This window comes from Myotis lucifugus, unplaced genomic scaffold (assembly GCF_000147115.1).
Source record: "Myotis lucifugus unplaced genomic scaffold, Myoluc2.0 scaffold_1633, whole genome shotgun sequence".
NCBI lineage: Eukaryota > Metazoa > Chordata > Mammalia > Chiroptera > Vespertilionidae > Myotis > Myotis lucifugus.
Genome location: NW_005872681.1, coordinates 11,116 through 28,967, shown reverse-complemented (window position 1 = coordinate 28,967; position 17,852 = coordinate 11,116). Strand labels below are relative to the sequence as shown.

The 17,852-nt window shown below is 50.8% G+C and overlaps 1 pseudogene; it reads left to right on the top strand.

The window, feature by feature from the left end:
- Positions 1-17,852, top strand: part of LOC102418655 — a 40,338-nt pseudogene that overhangs the window by 16,800 nt on the left and 5,686 nt on the right.

Here is a 17,852-nt window from a genome sequence, read left to right as displayed (position 1 = left end):
AGAGTGGTCCCTGATCTACACCTCCCAGAGATGCACCCCCTCCACCCTCTGCTCTCTCCCCTGGCTAGTCTCCTCAGCTCCCCCCAGTTCCCCAAAGCCTGGCTTGCGTGCAAGTATCCCAGGTTGCCAAGGCTCCTGAATAAGTCTGCAGGCCCTGGGCCTTCTTCAGAACTGATAGCTTGGACCAACCCCAGATTCCAAATACAGGATCACTCCAAATAAGAGCACTTGTAAACACACTTGCAAACATATACACAATCGTGCATACACGCCACACTGTCTCACACACACACACACTCTCACACACACTCATGAACACACACACTCTCACACACACACTCATGCACACACACTCATGAACACACACACTCATGCACACAGAATTCCCTGGAGGGAGCTGAGTCTCCTGTCTCCATGGCCCCCAATAGTGGGAAGAGGTGGATACACACACTGTACAGACGACCCTATTATGTTCCCGGCCGTTATTCATGCTCCTCTAAAGGTGACATTGGAGTGAAAAGAAAGGGGCTCCTTTCAGTGGGGAGACTCTGGGAGGCTGCATGGAGGTGGTGACGCTGGACCCACACCTCCAGGGAAGGTAGGGCTTGGACCGAGAGGGGGAGCAGCAGGGCTTTATGATGAGACGTTGTCAGGTGTGATTAGAACCCGGACAGCGATTACCAGAATCACCTGGGCTGCTTCCAACTCTAGAGCCCAGGCCCTTCCCCACAGGTTCTGATTCAGCAGATCTGGACAGAAGCGTGTCTAAGGCTGCCGGGTGGTGTGATACTGACAGCTCCGCGGCCACCAGGAGGGGTGTGGTTAAGCCGGCACCTTCCCTTGAAGGAATCGTGGCGGCCAGGCTGGGAGTGGACTTACTTGACACAGAGTTGGTAAATGCCACATGCTTTTGAGAAAAGAAGGAAAATGGCTGATCCATGTTCAGTAAGATTTCCTCGGCAGCTGCTCGGCTTTTGGAGGCTCTGGGGAGGGCAGGGAGGGCTGGGAGGGCAAGAATCTCCGTGGGTCCTGTAAAAGGATAGAATAGGAGGGCGAGGGCGGAGAGGATCCTCGGACACTGACTGGGTGTAGGGCCTGAAGGAGGGATTTGTCGAAGCCCCTCCCAGCTGTCAGGCTGTTGGCTGTGAGCCCTCAGCCAGGGGTGGAGAGCGCATTTGGGAGAGAGGAGTGGGCGTTGAATTTGGACGTGGGCTTCCGTGATCTGGAACCGTCCATATGAAGATGTCCGCAGATGGCTGAACAGGGGAGTCTGAAGCGCTGGAGAAAGACCTGGGCAGAAATAAAGATGTGGCAGTTGAGGGATGGGGGCAGCCAGAGGCAGCAGCAGGCCTTCCGGGGGCACAGGGGCGGTGGGGCCAGAGCAGGCCGGAGGCGGCGAGAGCCCTGAAACGCAGGCCAGGAGCCCACACAGCACGGCAGAAGAGCTTTGAGAAGAGGCGAGGAACCGTGTCTAAGCCCCAAGGAGTCTCTGAGCTGAGAACCAGAGCCAGACCGTTGGGTTTGACCAGAGCAGCTTCAGGAGGAGAGAAACCTCCAAATTCGAGGGGTGGATGGAGACTGAGGGGTTGTTGGGCGGGGCGGGGGGCGGGGGTGAAGAAGGAGGGACTGGGAGAACCGACCACTATATCTCCAGCGATGCTTGTCAGTGAGGGGAGCTGACAGCCTCCACCTGGCATGTGCTGATTTGGCCCAGAGAGAGCACATGCCAGCTCCTTTCCTGACCCCATCAGCGCCCGCCTCCCCTGGCTCAGCCCAGTGCTCCCCTCGCAGGCGCCTGCAGTGGATCTGCACCCTCGGGAGCTCTGAAGCCTCTGTTTGCCCATGTGGCCTGTGGTTCTTGCATCTCTGTGAGGTTGCTCTCTGTGATTTATTCCCCCCGTGACCCACGGGCCACATACCTCGCTTATTTGGCCCGTGTTAGCCTTTGAGTTTGACATGCTTGCTCCAGGAGCATACGACCCCTGGCTCCGCACCACACCGGCGGAGGTCTGCGGCCTGGAAGGCAGGAGGGGGTGAAGGCAGGAACCTGCTTGTGAGCAGAGGAGCCTCAGCTGCAAGTGCCTTTCCCCTGCCTCCCTGGCGAGCATGCCCTGGGGGCTCCTGGCCTCCAGCAGCTCTCAGCTCTGGAGCCTTAGGCTGTCAGAGCTGTCTGACCTGAAACCTTGGCTTACTATTTCCAGAACGGAATAAGTTGACTGAGGAAAAGCTGAGGACAGGACAGTGGTTTAACACATCGTAAGGCTTCTTTTTCTTTGAAGATACTCGGTGGGGCTTGTAAGTAGCCCGTGTAATGGACCAGCTGGGGGAACCCGGGCTGGTTTGGCAGCACAGCACCCGCAGGACGTGCTTCCCTGGCAGGAACCAGGGTCCTCTCCTCCAGGGGCCAGCGGGCGGGAGGGGCGGGCAGGGGGTGCTCCCATCTGCTGCAGCCGACACTGGCTGCAGCTCGCCCCCTGAGGCTGGCCCAGCCTGCTTGCCCAAAGGCCCCCCTTGCCTGCTCCCTCCATACCTGCAGCCCTCGGGAGGGTGGTGCCCAGGGCATGGGGAACAGGGCAAAAAATGTCACCCCTCCTTTGTCTTGCCACCATGAGGAATCTGAGGGCCAGTCACGCCCATGGTTACTTATTTATTTATTTATTGCCTGTGTGTGCTGCGCACCTGCTCTCTGCCAGTCCAAGCATCCAGGGTCCTGTGCTCTGAGGTTCTGGCTTCCTGAACAGACACACTGGACAGAGAGCACCTCCGCAGAGTCACCCAGAGCAGGCCAAGGGCTCCCCGCACTCCTCACTGTTGGGGTGCATTACCAAGCCACCCAGCTCTTGTTGTGCCAGTCCCCCCAGGGTGCTCAGGTGTTTGGAAGGAAGCGCAGGTACATTCCTGGTCCTGCTAGCGCTATGGTCTTGTCAAATGAGACAGCTTTAGGCCCTGTCCTAATAGAAGACAGGAGACAGAACCAGGGTGTGGTGCTAGAACATTCCGTGAAGCCCTCCATCCCTGCATTCCTCAGGAGGGAGTGGGAAGGATGGAGGTTCTAAGCCCCCCGTGCGGATTCCTGGAGAAGCGGCAGAGGAAAATGGAGAGCAGACAGTGCAGGCCCGAGCCAGCCCACCGCTCCCGGGATTTGACCAGAGCAAACCACAAGGCCCAGCTTTCTGCAAAGGCTCATGCTAATCTCAACCAACTGAAGCTTAGGACACCCGGCGACTTAATTTTACAGTAGATTCTGGGCCCATTAAGGGAATTTTAGAGATAAGGATTCTGAGACTCAGAGAAGAAAACAGTAACCAAGGAGACACACCTGTCCCCTCTGCCCTGGTCCTTTGTCAGACTCCACCCTCGTCTCATCATCATGTCCAGGTCCGCAGAACCCAGCCCTGTCCAGGCCCCGGGAAGGGAGCCGAGCCTGTCTGTCGGTCCAGCCCTGCCCCAGCCCCTGCACAGCTTGAGGGAGGAGAGCAGGTACAACCCTAGGAGCTGAGATCCCTCCTGATGCCCGTGGGTCCCGCCGGGCACAAACCCCGTCTGCCTGCCAACCGCTCAGCCTGCCTCCCCCGACCAGGCATTTCTCCCTCCAGGGCTGGCCGCCCAGACTGCACAGAGCAGGCGGCAGACACAGACACGGCGCTGTGGACCCTGGACAGGACGGGAGCACTCCTGGGCTGTGGAGAGACCCTGGGAAGGCCGCGGACTTACAGGCCCCCAGCTGCTCCCGCCTCGCCCAGCCTTTGCCAGCAGGGGCAATAGTCAACTGGGCACGAGAGCACCAGTCTCAGTACAGTCAGTACAGTCAGGGAGGCCTGTGCGCAGCCGCCCCAGCTGCGTAGGAATCCGCCTCACCCAGCCTTTGCCAGCAGGGGCAATAGTCAACTGGGCACGAGAGCACCAGTCTCAGTACAGTCAGGGAGGCCTGTGTGCAGCCGCCCCAGCTGCGTAGGAATCCGTAGCAGGGTGAGCTAGAGGGTGACTGCCAGTTCATACTGGCTAGTTGTGGTGGAGCATTCAAACCACGCCATTTATTGATTTTTTATATTGGTTTTTTAGACTCTATTTTGTTTATTTTCTCTCTGATCTTTATTATTTCCCCAGTTGTCCAATGTGTTGGCATATGTTGTTCATAGTATTTTCTGATAATCCTTTGTGTTTCTATGGTGTCAGTTGTTACTTATTTTGTGATAATCCTTTGTGTTTCTATGGTGTCAGTTGTTACTTATCTTTCATTTTTTTTATTTTATTTATATAGACCATCTTTTTTTTCTCAATGATTCCAGATAAAGGTTTATCAATTTTGTTTAACTTTTCAAAGAACCCACTCTTGATTTTATTGATTTTTTATATTGGTTTTTTAGACTCTATTTTGTTTATTTTCTCTCTGATCTTTATTATTTCCTTCCATCTATTAACTTTGGGCTTTGTTTGATGTTCTTTTTTAATTCCTTTAGGTGTAAGGTTAGATTGTTTATTTGAGATGTTTTGTTTATTTGTTTTTTGAAATAGGCCTATATTGCTATAAATTTCCCTCTATAACTGTTTTGTCTGTGTCCCATAGATTGTGGGTCATTGCGTTTTCATTTTTATTTGTCTTTTGGTTTCTTCCTTGATATTGTCATTAACTTGTTCATTGTTAGTGGCATGTTATTTAGTCTCCATGTGTTTGTGCGTTTTTTAGTTTTCTTTTTGTAACTAATTTTTAGCTTCATACCATCTTGATTGGATAAGATTCTTGATATGATTTTAATCTTCTTGAATTTATTGAAACTTGTTTTGTGGCCTAATTTGTGGTCTATCCTGGCAAATGTTCCAGGTGCACTTAAAAAGAATGTATATCCTAGTGCCTTTGTGTAAAAAGTCCGGAAAATATCAATTATAAGACCATCTGGTCTAATTATCATTTAAGGCCACTGCTTACTTGTTGATTTTCTATCTGGATGATCTGTCCATTGATTTCTTGGGTTGTTAAAGTCCTCTAGTATGACTGTGTTATTGTTGCTCTCTTCTTTATGTCCATCAAGATTTGCTTTTTATATTTAGGTGCTCCTATGTTGGGTGCTAGACATTTATGAGAGTTTAACCTCTTGTTGGATTTATCCCTTTCTTATTATGAAATGTCATATATATATATATATATATATATATATATATATGTCAATATATATATATATATATATTGATTTCAGAGAGGAAAGGAGAGGGAGAGAGAGCCAGAAACATCAATGGTGAGAGAGAATCATTGACTGACTGCCTCCTGCGCAGCCCCCACTGGAAATTGAGCCTGCAACCCAGGCATGTGCCGTGACTGAGAACTGAACCATGATCTCCTGGTTCATCGGTCTACACTCAACCACTGAGCCATGCCAGCTGGGTGAAATGTCCTTCTTTGTCTCTTCTTACAGCCCTTGTTTTAAAGTCTATTTTATCTGATATAAGTATGGCTACCTTGGCATTCTTTTCTGTTTTCATTTGCATGAAATATCTTTTTCTATCCCTTTACTTTCAGTCTGTGTGTGTCTTTTGATCTAAAGTGAGTATCTTATAGGCAGCATATGTATGGGTCTTTTTTTAATCCATTCATCCACCCTATTTTTTTTATTGGAGCCTTTAGTCTATTTAAACTAATTATTGATAGGTATGTAGTTATTGCCATTTTATTAATAGTTTGTTTGTTTTTGTAGTTCTCTGTTTCTTTCTTATTCTCCTGCTGTCTTATATGTTGACGACTTTCTATAGTGTGGTGTTTGGGTTCCTTTCTCTTTATTTCTTCTATATCTCTTATAGAGTTTTCTTTTGGGCTTACCATGTGCTTCATACATACAGGAGGCAACTGATTGACGTTTCTCTCTCACATCAATGTTTCTCTCTCTCTCTGTCTCCTTTCCTCTCTCTAAAGTCAATTTTTAAAAAAATGTAAAAACATATCCTCAGGTGAATATTTAAGAAATAAAAGGTTCTCTCTTTGTCTTTAATCTTTGGCATTGTAATTATGATAGATCTTGGTGTGATCCTCTTTGGGTTCATTTTTTTTTGGACTCTCAGCACTTTCTGGACTTGTACGTGTATTTCCTTCCCCAGGTTAGGTAAGTTTCTGATCATTATTTTCTCAAATAGGTTTTCAATCCTTTGCTCTTTCTGTCTCCCTTCTCTTTCTGGACCATTATGGGGCAAATATTGGTGTTTTCCCAGTAGCCCTTTAAACTATCCTCATTTTTTTTAAATTATTTTTTTTTCTGTTCTGATTGGGTGTTTTCTGCTACCTTGTCTTCCAGATTGTTCATTTGATCCTCTGCTTCATCTAATCTAATGTTAATTCCCTCTAATATATTATTCATTTCAGTTATTGTATTCTTTATTTCCGACTGGCTCTTTTTTATGTTTTCTATCTCTACTTTTATCTTTCTTATCTCTTTTTAGCTGAAGTTCTCACAGTTCATCTACTCTTCCCCTAAGTTCATTGAGCTTTCTAGTAACCAGTGTTTTGAACTCTGCATCTGGTAGATTCCTTTTTTTAATATATTTTTATTGATTTTTTACAGAGAGGAAGGGAGAGGGAGAGAGAGTTAGAAACATCGATGAGAGAGAAACATCGATCAGCTGCCTCCTGCACACTCCCCATTGGGGATGCACCGCAACCAAGGTACATGCCCTTGACTGGAATCGAACCTGGAACCCTTCAGTCAGCAGGCCGACGCTCTATCCACTGAGCCAAGCTAGTCAGGGCAGATTTCTTATCTTCATTCTATTTAGTTCCTTTCCTGGAGTTTTGTCCTGGTTTGTTTGTTTCCATTTGAAACATGTTTCTTTGTCCCTTCATTTTGGCAGGCTCCCTGTGTTTTTTTCCATGTATTAGGTAGATATGCTCTGTCTCTGATCTTGGCAGAGTGGCCTTATGTAGTAGGTGTGCTGTGGGGTCCAGTGGTACAGTCTTTCTGGTCACCAGAGCTGGGTGCTTCAGGAGTGTCCCTTGTTGTAGCTGAGTCTTGATTACTGTTGGCATGTCAGTAGGCAGGAGTGACCGTCAGGCTAACTCTGAGGACTGGCCATGACTACAGTAGCAGAGTTGTGCAGAGGGCTGGCCCCGCAGAGCAGGAGTTGCTTTAGCGGGTTCTAGTGCCATCTGAGTCTGCCCCTCTTTGTGGAGCTGGTTGGGTGGTGCTCTGGTGTGGTCTGAAGCTGGCCACTAGATGTGCTGGTTCTGGAGCCTCTTACAAGGTCAAGATTAGCCACCATTTGTTCCCAGCTTGGGGCCATCTGGTGGGAGCTACAGAGAAATCTGTGGTTGGTTCCCATTTGTGCTGGTCTTGGAGGCACTTGGAAAAGGCTATTCTGTGAACAGAGTCTGGTTGCCACTAGTGCTGGGCTGGTCCCTTTGCTGGGCACTATGCTGAGAACTGAGGCCAGCTCCCACTTGTGCTGGATTTGTGGCCATTCAACTGAGGCAGTGTTCCAAGCCACGCTTGGATGCTGCTTATGCCCTGCGTGGGGCGACCTGATGGGAGCTACAATGCAAGTTGAGAGCACCTGCCACTTGGGCTGGGCTTGGAGTCACTTAGCAAGAGTCACAGAGCACACCAGGGCCAGCTGCTGCTTGTTTGGGTTTTGTGGGCCTTTGAGAAATTTCAGGGAAGTCCACAGCACAAGCTGAGGCAAGCCGTTTGTGAGGAAAAGCCACTGGAAGAGGCTTAGAAGAGCAGGTCATTTGGGTGAGGCCAAGGCTCAGGGAATCTCCAGGGCACCCACCTGTACCTGCTGGCTGGGTGTGGGGGGAGAGCTCAACAAAACCCCTGCCCCTCCAGCCCTCAACCTGAAGCTAGTCAATTTACTGTCCTCCTGTGTGTCCCTGGTGCTTTCAAACTGCTGCCCACACACTGGAGCTCAGAGAAAGTGAGTTTGTGAGTGAGTGAGTCTGTGAGGTCCCTTTAAGACCTGCAGCGCCTGGGTCTCCAACAGCCCTCCATCTCAGTTGGATGCAATCCCTGCTGGTTTTTATAGCCAGATATTATGGGGACTCCTCTTCCTGATACCGGAGGCCTGGTCTGGGGGCCTGGTGTGAGACTGGGACCTCTTGTTCCTCAGGGGTGAATTCTGCAGATGAGATCCCCTCCCAATTTTTAATCACCGCACTGTAGTATGGGACCTGCCATTCCATGTCTCCGTCTCCATGTGGCTTCTTCTTTTTTATTATATTTTTAATCCTCTCCCAAGGACATGCTTTTATCAAATTTTTTTTTTTGAGAGAGAGAGAGAGAGAGAGAAACATTGATGTGAGAGTGAAACATCGATCAATCGGTTGCCTCCCACACGGGCCCAGCCGGTGATTGAACCTGGGTGTGTGCCCTGACCAGGAACCGAGCCTGCCGCCTTGTGGTGTACAGGACAATGCTCCAACCAACTGAGCCCACCAGCCAGGGCTGCGGCTTTTTTATATCCTTGGTCTGGCTGGTCTTCAGGTGGCTCACAATGGTAGGTGTTGCATAATTCAGTTGTGATTTTGACATGGTTGTGGGAGAAGGCAAGTACACATCTACCCATTTCACCATCTTGACCAGAAATCTCATGCCTCTTATTTCACTGCTTAACTCCAGCACCTGGAACAGTGACTGGCATACAGTAGGTACTCAATAAATAGTTGCTGAGTGAGTAAATGAATGAACCATTGAACAAATGGAAGGATGGATATGTGGACCCATGGGTGGGTGTGTGGGCGCATGGACAGATGCATGGGACAGATGTATGGATAGATGAAGAAACCTGGGGAAATAGAGAACGTAGGACCCCAGAGATGTAGCAGAAACTAACAGGGCAGGCAAGCTGTGCACCTGCCTCAGGGAGGTAACCTTGGGATGTTGCTGCTGAGGCGCTCCAGCCCGTGTCCCTCTGAAGCCGAGCGGGAAATGGGCCAAGTGTGGTCACGCCCTGGAGCCCTAAGCTCCCATGTCCCGGCCACAGGGCAGCTGGGGTGCCAGGGTGGGGCAAGGACTGAAACAGGCTTGCATCCTGCTCACTCACCTGGTGTGCTCTTGGCTTGCAGCCCGCTCCAAAAGCCTGGTGATGGGGGAGCCGAGCCGGAGCCCCGGGCAGCCCCCCGGCCCACGCGGGTGCGGCCCCGTGCTGAAGGCGGGCTGGCTGAAGAAGCAGAGGAGCATCATGAAGAACTGGCAGCAGCGCTGGTTTGTGCTGCGCGGGGACCAGCTTTTCTACTACAAGGACAAAGACGAGGCCAAGCCCCAGGTGAGCGGCGCATGCTCCATGTCTGGCACAGACCGCGGTGGGGCTCCTGGGAGGGTTGACCACGCCCAGGAGAGGGGGAGGCAGCGACCCTCCTGTCGGGACCTGCACCCCGCCAGCCCCCAAACCCCCACTTTCGCTCAGAGTGACACTCCAGCAGGACTCCCAGGTGTTCATCCCCAGCCCCGCGCTCCGGGCGCCACGGCCGTTTCACCGAGACCGCCCGCTTCAGTGTCCTGCCCTTGCTGACAGCAGTGTGCACAGCTGCAGGAGCAAGTCCTGTCTGCTCTTCTTGACTTTGTGTTTCCAAGGAGACACAGGCACCCACATTTTACCACTTGTGATGTCCAGGGAAAGGGCACCCACCCCAACCTGCCCTCCACCTGAGAGGCAGCTCCGGGAAAGCCTCTGTTCATGCCCCTGCCAGGCAGTGGCGCTTATGTTTTCTGCCAGAACCGTAAGACCCACCCGGGCCAGCAGTGCCTTTCCCCAGGGGCGCTCATTCACTCCTCAGAGCAACTCTTCGCTCCCCTGCCGCGGGCAGCCCAGTTGTTGGATCGCAGGCACGCAGGTCACAGTGAAGGGCTGCCATCCGAGGCCGCCAGGCCTCCAGGGCTCGCCATCTAGTCCTCATTATGGGACCCAGAGAGAGAATGGACATCTGGGGAGACCCTGATTTCTCTGGGGTGAATGGGGAAGGGAATGTAAGGGACTCGTCCCAAAGGATGCCCCTAGTCAGGGCTCCAGGCTGGAAAGGAAAGGGAGATCCTATATGGGGCTGGGAGTCAGAGCCTTGGTGGCGGGAGCCTGCAGGCCTCAGCAGCTCGCACTGTGTGGGTGGGTCTGGGAGGCAGGGGGTGCTCAGTGACGGGCAGGGTAGGAGGAGACACCTGGGCGCAGCCTCCTTCACTCTCTTTGCCTCTCCAGTACACCAGCAGGGAAGTGTGACCTGGGCTAGCAGGCCTTTAACGCGTCCCCAACCCTCGAGGTTCTCCCTTGAAAAGTTGGGGGTGGGGGAGCAGGCCTGTCTCAGAGCCTCGGGTGCAGTGACTAGCTGCTCCTTAATCTTTGTTAATCTTCTCTGTCTTCACTGTGTATTCTAATGGTTAGCTTCTGTTTATGGAAAGGAATGCTGGTTTCCATTCATGAGAGTGACAGCATGCTTGTCTTTTTTAATATATCCAACTGAAAATTAAAATGTGTTGCACATCAATGTGAATATAGTTAATGCGCTGAACTATACACTTAACATGGTTAAAATGGTAAATTATGTCATGTGCGCTTTGTCACAATAAAAATTGAGACAGCTTAATTTTTTTTTACAAAAATTATAGTAGAGATAAGAGGTGGGTATGACAAAAATCAGGAAGGCAGATCTGAACTAAGTTTAGGGAACCCTGGTCCTGTGTAGCCTCTTTGTTCTGTAGGGAATGAAAACAAGTCCCAGAGAGGCTGATAGAACGAATAGGACTTTGCAGTCAGAGAGGCCTGGCTGGTTTGGCTCAGTGGATAGAGCTTTGGCCTGCAGACTGAAGGGTCCCAGGTTTGATTCCTGTCAAAGGTACATGCGGACTCAATCCCCAGTAGGGGGTGTGCAGGAGGCAGCCAGTCAATGACTCTCTCATCATTGATGTTTCTATCTCTCTCTCTCTCTTCCTCTCTGAAATCAATAAAAATATATATTTTTTAAAAAAGAGTCAGAGAGATCTGAATTTGTATGACTTGGGACAAATCACTTAATTTCTTTTTACTTTGGTTTTATTATTGCTAAAGTGGAGACATCATTACCAGTGTCACAGAGATCATTAAGGATTATACTGTAAACACTAGAGGCATGGTGCACAAAATTCATGCACGGAGGGGGGTGTCCCCAGCCCAGCCTGTACCCTCTTGCAATCCGGGACCCCTCGGGTAGGGTCCCTAGGCCTGGCCAGCAATCAGGGCCTATCGGGGCTTTCCTTCTCACAGCTACTGGCAGCTGGCCCCGCCCCGCCACTGCCACTGCTTGCCATCTGTGTGGAGCTATCCCCCATCCCCTGCCACAGGTCGCCTCCCTCTACAGGCGACAGGCATGGGGTGTGATCACTTGGCTGGCCTGGGCCTCCCTCTGCGGGGCGATCGATCACAGGGCCCCCAGATCAATCACCCTGCAGAGGGAGGCCCCGCCCACCCACCACAGCACCACTGACAGGGTAGCCTGGGCCTCCCTCTGCGGGGCAATTGTGGGGTGATGGCAGGCCCCCCGACCAATCGAATTGCACAAGCCCTGGCTTGCCTGGCGCCAGTGCGTGTCATAGCCTGGTCGTCCAGAAGGTCATCCGGACGGTCATTCTGCTGTTCGGTTGTTTGGTCGATTTGCATATTATGCTTTTATTATTAAGGATATGTGTGGGCGAGGGACAACCTTCCCTCTACCCTCAGGTTCTTCTGGCTGGTCTAATAATCAGTAGACGTGAGACAGATTAGCAAGAAAAAATAACAGTGCATACATATGGACAGGAGCCCCGCGCACATGAGAGGTTCTGAGACAGAAAGGAGGCCTGGGGCACATGGACACCCTGAGCTGGGGGTGAGGGAACCACCTTGGGGCTTTCCGGGGCCCATGCAGATGCTGAGAAGAGCAGATGCTTCCTAAATAAAAGCTGGCCTGCCATGGAGGTGGGTCAAAGGTTATTGCTGAGCATCTCTTACGGGCAAGGCCCTAATTCAGTTCTTGCAGGCAGGTGAGGGGGGGCAGAAGCTTCTCCTGAGCCTGTGGCTAACATGTCCGTCAGCTCTAAAAGATTGTGTACCACAGAGGCACATGTTGGAGCAACTTGTTCTGGACCCACATAGCATCTCCAAGCACTAATCTTGGCACTCGGGGTCCTCAAGTCTGGGTGCTCTCCAGCTCCCTGTGCCCCTCCTTTGCTTGGCTTTGCTCCCTTCCCCTGGCCCTGCCCTGGGCTGCTCCCCGGCGTGGGCACCACATCTCTGGCTTACCCACCACCGTTTTCCTCTGACCTCGGCTCTCCGTGTGGAAGGTCAGCCTGGGCCCTCAGCAGCGTCCCGGCTTTCCTGGCTGGCCTACGGTGACATATCACTCTGATGACTGTAACCAACGTCAGGGTTCCCTGCCCCTCAGAGCCCTGCCTGTGACCCTCCTCTCTGCCCCTCTCCCAGCCTGCTCACGGTGCCATCGCCTGAGAACTGCCCGTGGTGCTGGGCGCACTGAGCCCACCCAGCCTGCACAGGACCCGCCACCAGCTGCCCGCACCCTCGTGCAGCTCTGAGCAGCTCTCTCCCGGCAGATGTGACTCATTTAGCTCAGACAGTAGGACCGCACACTCGCCTGCCTGCTGGCAAAGTAGCCCACAGATTTCCATGTAATTGCATGAGTTACACGTAATGGGCTAATTCTCCATATCTGGTTCCTGGAACAGTGTGTCCTGTTCACTGTTTACAGGGACAGAGAGCCCAGGCAGTGAGCCCTCTGGCAGACGGCTGTCATCTGTTGGGCAGACATAATTGCCCGAATACGCTGGACACTGCCCAGAGCACATGCCACCCGATGAGGATCACTCTCGGTGCACACTCCTGCTCTCTCAGCCTGTGCCTTCCCCCTCCCCATCCCCGGAGGGTCAGCGGGCACAGGGTGCATAGATGGGAGGAAAGGACGGGGCTCGCACATGCTCAGAGGGAGGATGCGGCAAAGGTGCTTTAAAGCAGAGCCTGCAAGCGTGCCCTGTGCCTCCAGCTCTTCCCAGTACATGTCCCTGGCAGTTTCCACAGACAGACTCAGCGTCGATCACAGAGATTCCAGACTTTTTCATCTCAGTGGTTTTAGCTTCTGCTTGGAATGTCTCCCGGGCCATGAAAACCCTGGCCACAGTCTGGTTCATCGGCCGGGTCCGCTTCCACTGATGCGGACTCACAGGTGCGTCCAGGTACCCTAGCTCTCTGCATGTGGCTTTCTCAGCTTCAAATAGAAATGGAATAGAATAGAAATGGAAAGTATAAATTCCAAAACATAAGGTGGAAAAAATGTAACAAATTAAATGTGACCAGTTCAACAATGGGCAGAAATAGAGGAAAGGAAAATAAAAAGAGAGAAAGGTAAATAGAACATGAAAAATAAGTAAATCAGATAGCAAGGACTAGGTACAAACTTTTCAGTTTTCATAATAAATGTGACTAGGTCAGAGTCATCTGTTTCTTAAAAGATTGAAAGTGGAAAATTGGCTTTTAAAAGGAGAGAGCAAGCCCTGGCTGGTAGGTAGCTCAGTTGGTTACAGTGTTGTCCCGATACACCAAGGTTGCAGGTTCAATCCCCAGTCAGGGCACATGCAAGAATCAACCAATCCTATATAATAAAAGGCTAATATGCAAATTGAATGACCAGTCGCTATGACGTGCACTGACCACCAGGGAGCAGATGCTCAATGCAGGAGCTGCCCCCTGGTGGTCAGTGCAGAGTACCGCTCGGCCAGAAGCCCTGAGCTGGGCTCACGGCTGGCAAGCACAACAGCAGTGGCAGGAGCCTCTCCCACCTCTGCAGCAGCGTTAAGGATGTCCGATTGAAGGCTTAAGCCATCAATCAAACATCCCCCAAGGGCTCCCAGACTGCAAGAGGGTGCAGGCTGGGCTGGGGGACCCTCCCCGCCCCGCATGCATGAATTTTGTGCACCGGGCCTCTAGCGGATACATAAATAAGTTGAACAACAAGTGGAGTTCTCTCTCTCTCCCTCTTTCTCTCACCTTCCTTCTCTCCCTTCCTTTCTCTCTAAAAATCAATAATTTTTTTTTAAAAAGGAGAGAGCAATAAACAAAAAGGTTTAAAAACAAAACAATGGGGAAAAGATAAGCCAGAAATTAGAGCAAAAAGAAAGTAGATTTAGCAACATCAAAATCAAATAAAAATAGAGTTCAAAGTGATAAGAACAAAAGTGAACCATGAGAAATATTTCAAAATAAGCTAAGTAACAACCTACCAAGAACATAGAGCAGCTGTGAGCTTGTATGCTCTTAATACATAGCTTTAAAGGATTTACAAACAAAGAAAAACAATAGCCAAAGTTCTCCATCTTTTTAAAAATATTTTTTTTAAAAAAATGAAATCATGGAGACACATTCACTGACAATAGGGCAATAGTGCAAAAGAAAGAAAAGCTTAGAAATTAAGAACAAAACGGTAGTGAGTGAGGGTGTGTGTGCCAGAGAGAGGGAGAAATCTATTCAGGTGAAGCAGGACACACACTGTCAGAGCTTCCTTAGTTTATAAGAAAATCAAAGCTTAAATTCAAACTTCTGGTGGAGAATGACAGGCTTAAACCCTGAACCTCCAGGGAAGAGTACATGCTTGAAGGCAGCACCCCTGGTGGGAGGGACAGAGGGCAACGCTGAGCAGCGGGGAGCTGGGAACAGGTGCGCAGAGGTCACTGATCCGCAGACCCCACAGAGTTCCCAGCCAGCACTGAGAGCACCCACCTGTCTGCTCTCCGAACAGCACTCCCAGCAAAGCCTCGGCCATGGAAGGACCAGGCATCTCTGGAAATGAGGGCAAAGGAGGACCTACAAACAGGAGAACTGGTTGGAAGTCAGTTTAAAAACAATTCGAGGAAACCACACTGTTACCACTCCACTACGGAAAACAGTGTGGAGTTTCCTCAAGAAATTAAATAAGGAACTGCCGTTTGACCCAATGAGCCCACTTCTAGGAATACATCCTCCTAAGAAACCCAAAACACCAAACAGAAAGGGTATATGCACCCCTATGTTCATAGCAGCACAATTTACAATAGCTAAGATCTGGAAACAGCCCAAGTGTCCAGCAGTAGATGAGTGGATAAAAAAGCTGTGGTACATTTACACCATGGAATACGATGCAGCAGTAAAGAAGAAGGATCTCTTACCCTTTGAGATAGCATGGAGGGACCTGGAGAGTGTTATGCTGAGTGAAATAAGCCAGTCAGAGAAAGACAAGTATCACATGATCGCACTCACATGTGGAATCTAATGAACAAAATAAACTGACAAACAAAATAGAGTCAGAGACATAGAAACATGGAACAGACGGATGAATCTCAGAGGGAAGGCAGGGATGGAGGTCAGGTGGAGAGGGATTAAGGAGGGAATTACATATGCATATATGCATAGCCCATGGACACAGACAATAGTGTGGTGAAGGCTTGGGAGGGGTGAGTGCGGGGTGGAGAGGGTCAATGGAGAAAAAAGGCAGGGACATCTGTAATAGTTTCTACAATAAAGATAATTTTTTTTTAAGCAATTTAATCCCAGACGTTCTGAACAGCCTAATACGAAGCTGTGACCACCCCACCCCCCGCCGACAGACAGTCCCAGGTTTGACGCTGGGGTTGTTCTCTGGCTCCATCCCCGTATGCTCCAGGCCCCAGCGTCTGGAACAACCCTCAGGAAGGAAATAAAGAATTTTCACTAGAGAATCTAACAGGCCAAGGAAAAAGAAACTACACGGGCAGCAGGGTCCCCAGTGGAACAGCCAGGCCTGCGTGTGCCCACCTCTGGGCACGCAGCGTGCACTCAGCGGCTGGAGAGCCCCTCCCTGGAGCAGCTCCAGGTCACTAGACATTTAAGAAATGAATCTCAGAGAAGGATGACACAAACGCAGGAGGGAGAGAAAGCAAGTTGGAGGCAACGGAAACTATGCAGGCGAGAAAGCCAACTTTGACATCTCCATGGAGAGACTATGAAAATGGACACTCAGAAAACAAGCAGCTCCCAGCCCTCAGAAATGAGACATGGTTAGGGTGGCCGAAGGAGGAACGCACAAGGTCAAAAGGGGTGAAGAATTATGAATTTATAGGTCATCTGGATACCAGATGGGCTGAGCCCCAAAGTGGCACCAGCCCCCAAAGACGGGGAGTCAGGTTTTGAAGGGACTCTGGGTGGGCTTTTTCTGGGCGGAGACTTCTCTGTGCAGGTCTGGATTCCGGGAAACTCCGGAGGGGAGAGAGAATGGTCTTAGCAAGTGGGATGTGGACTAAGCAAGTGGAATGTCCATTGTGAAGTGGCCTAAAGGTCTGTTCCCAGGGAGGGAGTGTCGAGTCAATTCTTTGATCAGACCTAACAGATACCTAATCAGACACAAAAACTCAAGGGGTTGGGTGAAAAGCTTGATACGTCCTCCCGGACAGAAAGTAAGAGAGGAAAGGAGGAGAACCCAGTGTGTGAGCAGAGGGAGTCCCAGACAGAGGGAAGAGAGGAAGCCTGGGCAATTCGCTTCCATAGTTTAAGCTCCCGCTAGGATGGCAGAGGAGGGACCACGGTCACCAACTCCCAGAGGTTCAGGAAGTCAGGGCGGGGGTTGGGGCAGTGGCAGGGCAGGGGTAAACAAAACAGGTTCTCAACCTTCCCTTCTGGGAGTTTCATAGATAATGCCTGAAATTTTAAATCAAGACACAGTAATGCAAGTATATTACCTATATATATAAAAGCCTAAGCAACCAAATGACCAGTCTACCGGTCGACCGGTTGCTATGATGCACACTGACCGCCAGGGGGCAGACGCTCAATGCAGGAGCTGCCCCCTGGTGATCAGTGCACTCCCACAGCAGGCAGGCCAACCTCCCATGGTCCCTTCCCCTGATGGCCAGCCAACCTCCTGTGGCCCCTCCCCCCGGCCAGTAGTCCCTCCCTCAATCGACCCTGATCACCGGCCAGGTCGAGAAACCCCACCCATGCAGGAATTCCTGCAGGCCTCTAGTTTAGAAATAAGCATAAGAAAAGGAGGAAAACAGCACCTAAAAGCTGAAAGTGGTGGGGGAGGAGCTGCTGCCTAGAGCAGGCCTCCGGCAGCCTTTTCAGTCCTCAGCCTGCATTTGGGATATAACTTAAACTACAAAAGTGAAATAAAAGGAAACCATATATTTTTTGAATTTCCAGAGTACTCCTACGACAAACCAAAGCCTTAGGTAGGGCTGAGGGGCGGCCAAGGAGAGTGAGGAGGTCAAACCTGAGCTGTGTCTGTATTATGTTATTCTCACACCAAGACTATATTTATTGAAGTCCATATTTTAAAATAGTTTTAATTTAAATAAGAAAAGAAAACCTAAAACCAAAAAAGGGAATGCAACAGGTACACAGCCCTAGAGAGTTCTTCAGGTACGAGCCAGGGGCTGGGGCAGGAGCCTCAGAGCACGGCCACCTTCGCGGGCAGGGCGCCCAGGTGCTGGGAACTGATGGCGCCAAGATGGGAGTCATGCCCCAGCAGCAGGGGCGGCGTGGAGAGGGCCCGGCTGGAGGAAGGATGACCGTTCAGGCGGGGCTGTGGCCGGGACCCCAGTGCCTGCTGGAGGCAGGGGGGGAGCCTCGGGAGCAGCAGGAGAGAAAAGCCTGGGAGGTGACAGCTGCGACCTGCAGGAGCCAGTCTTCCATCCGCGCCCCGTAGCGAGGGCAGCAGGGGTGGTTAGACGCACCAGGAGAGCGGGCAGGGCTCTGCTCTGATTTTTCCGGGAGAATAGTGATGGTCAGCGCAGCCGTGGGAAGGGAGATTGATTTAAAGTTTGATTTAATTTAGACTAAAAGCTTGGGGTTGGGAGGAGGAAAGACAAGATGGATGGGGAAGCAGATGCACCTCTAGGAGGGAACATTAATAC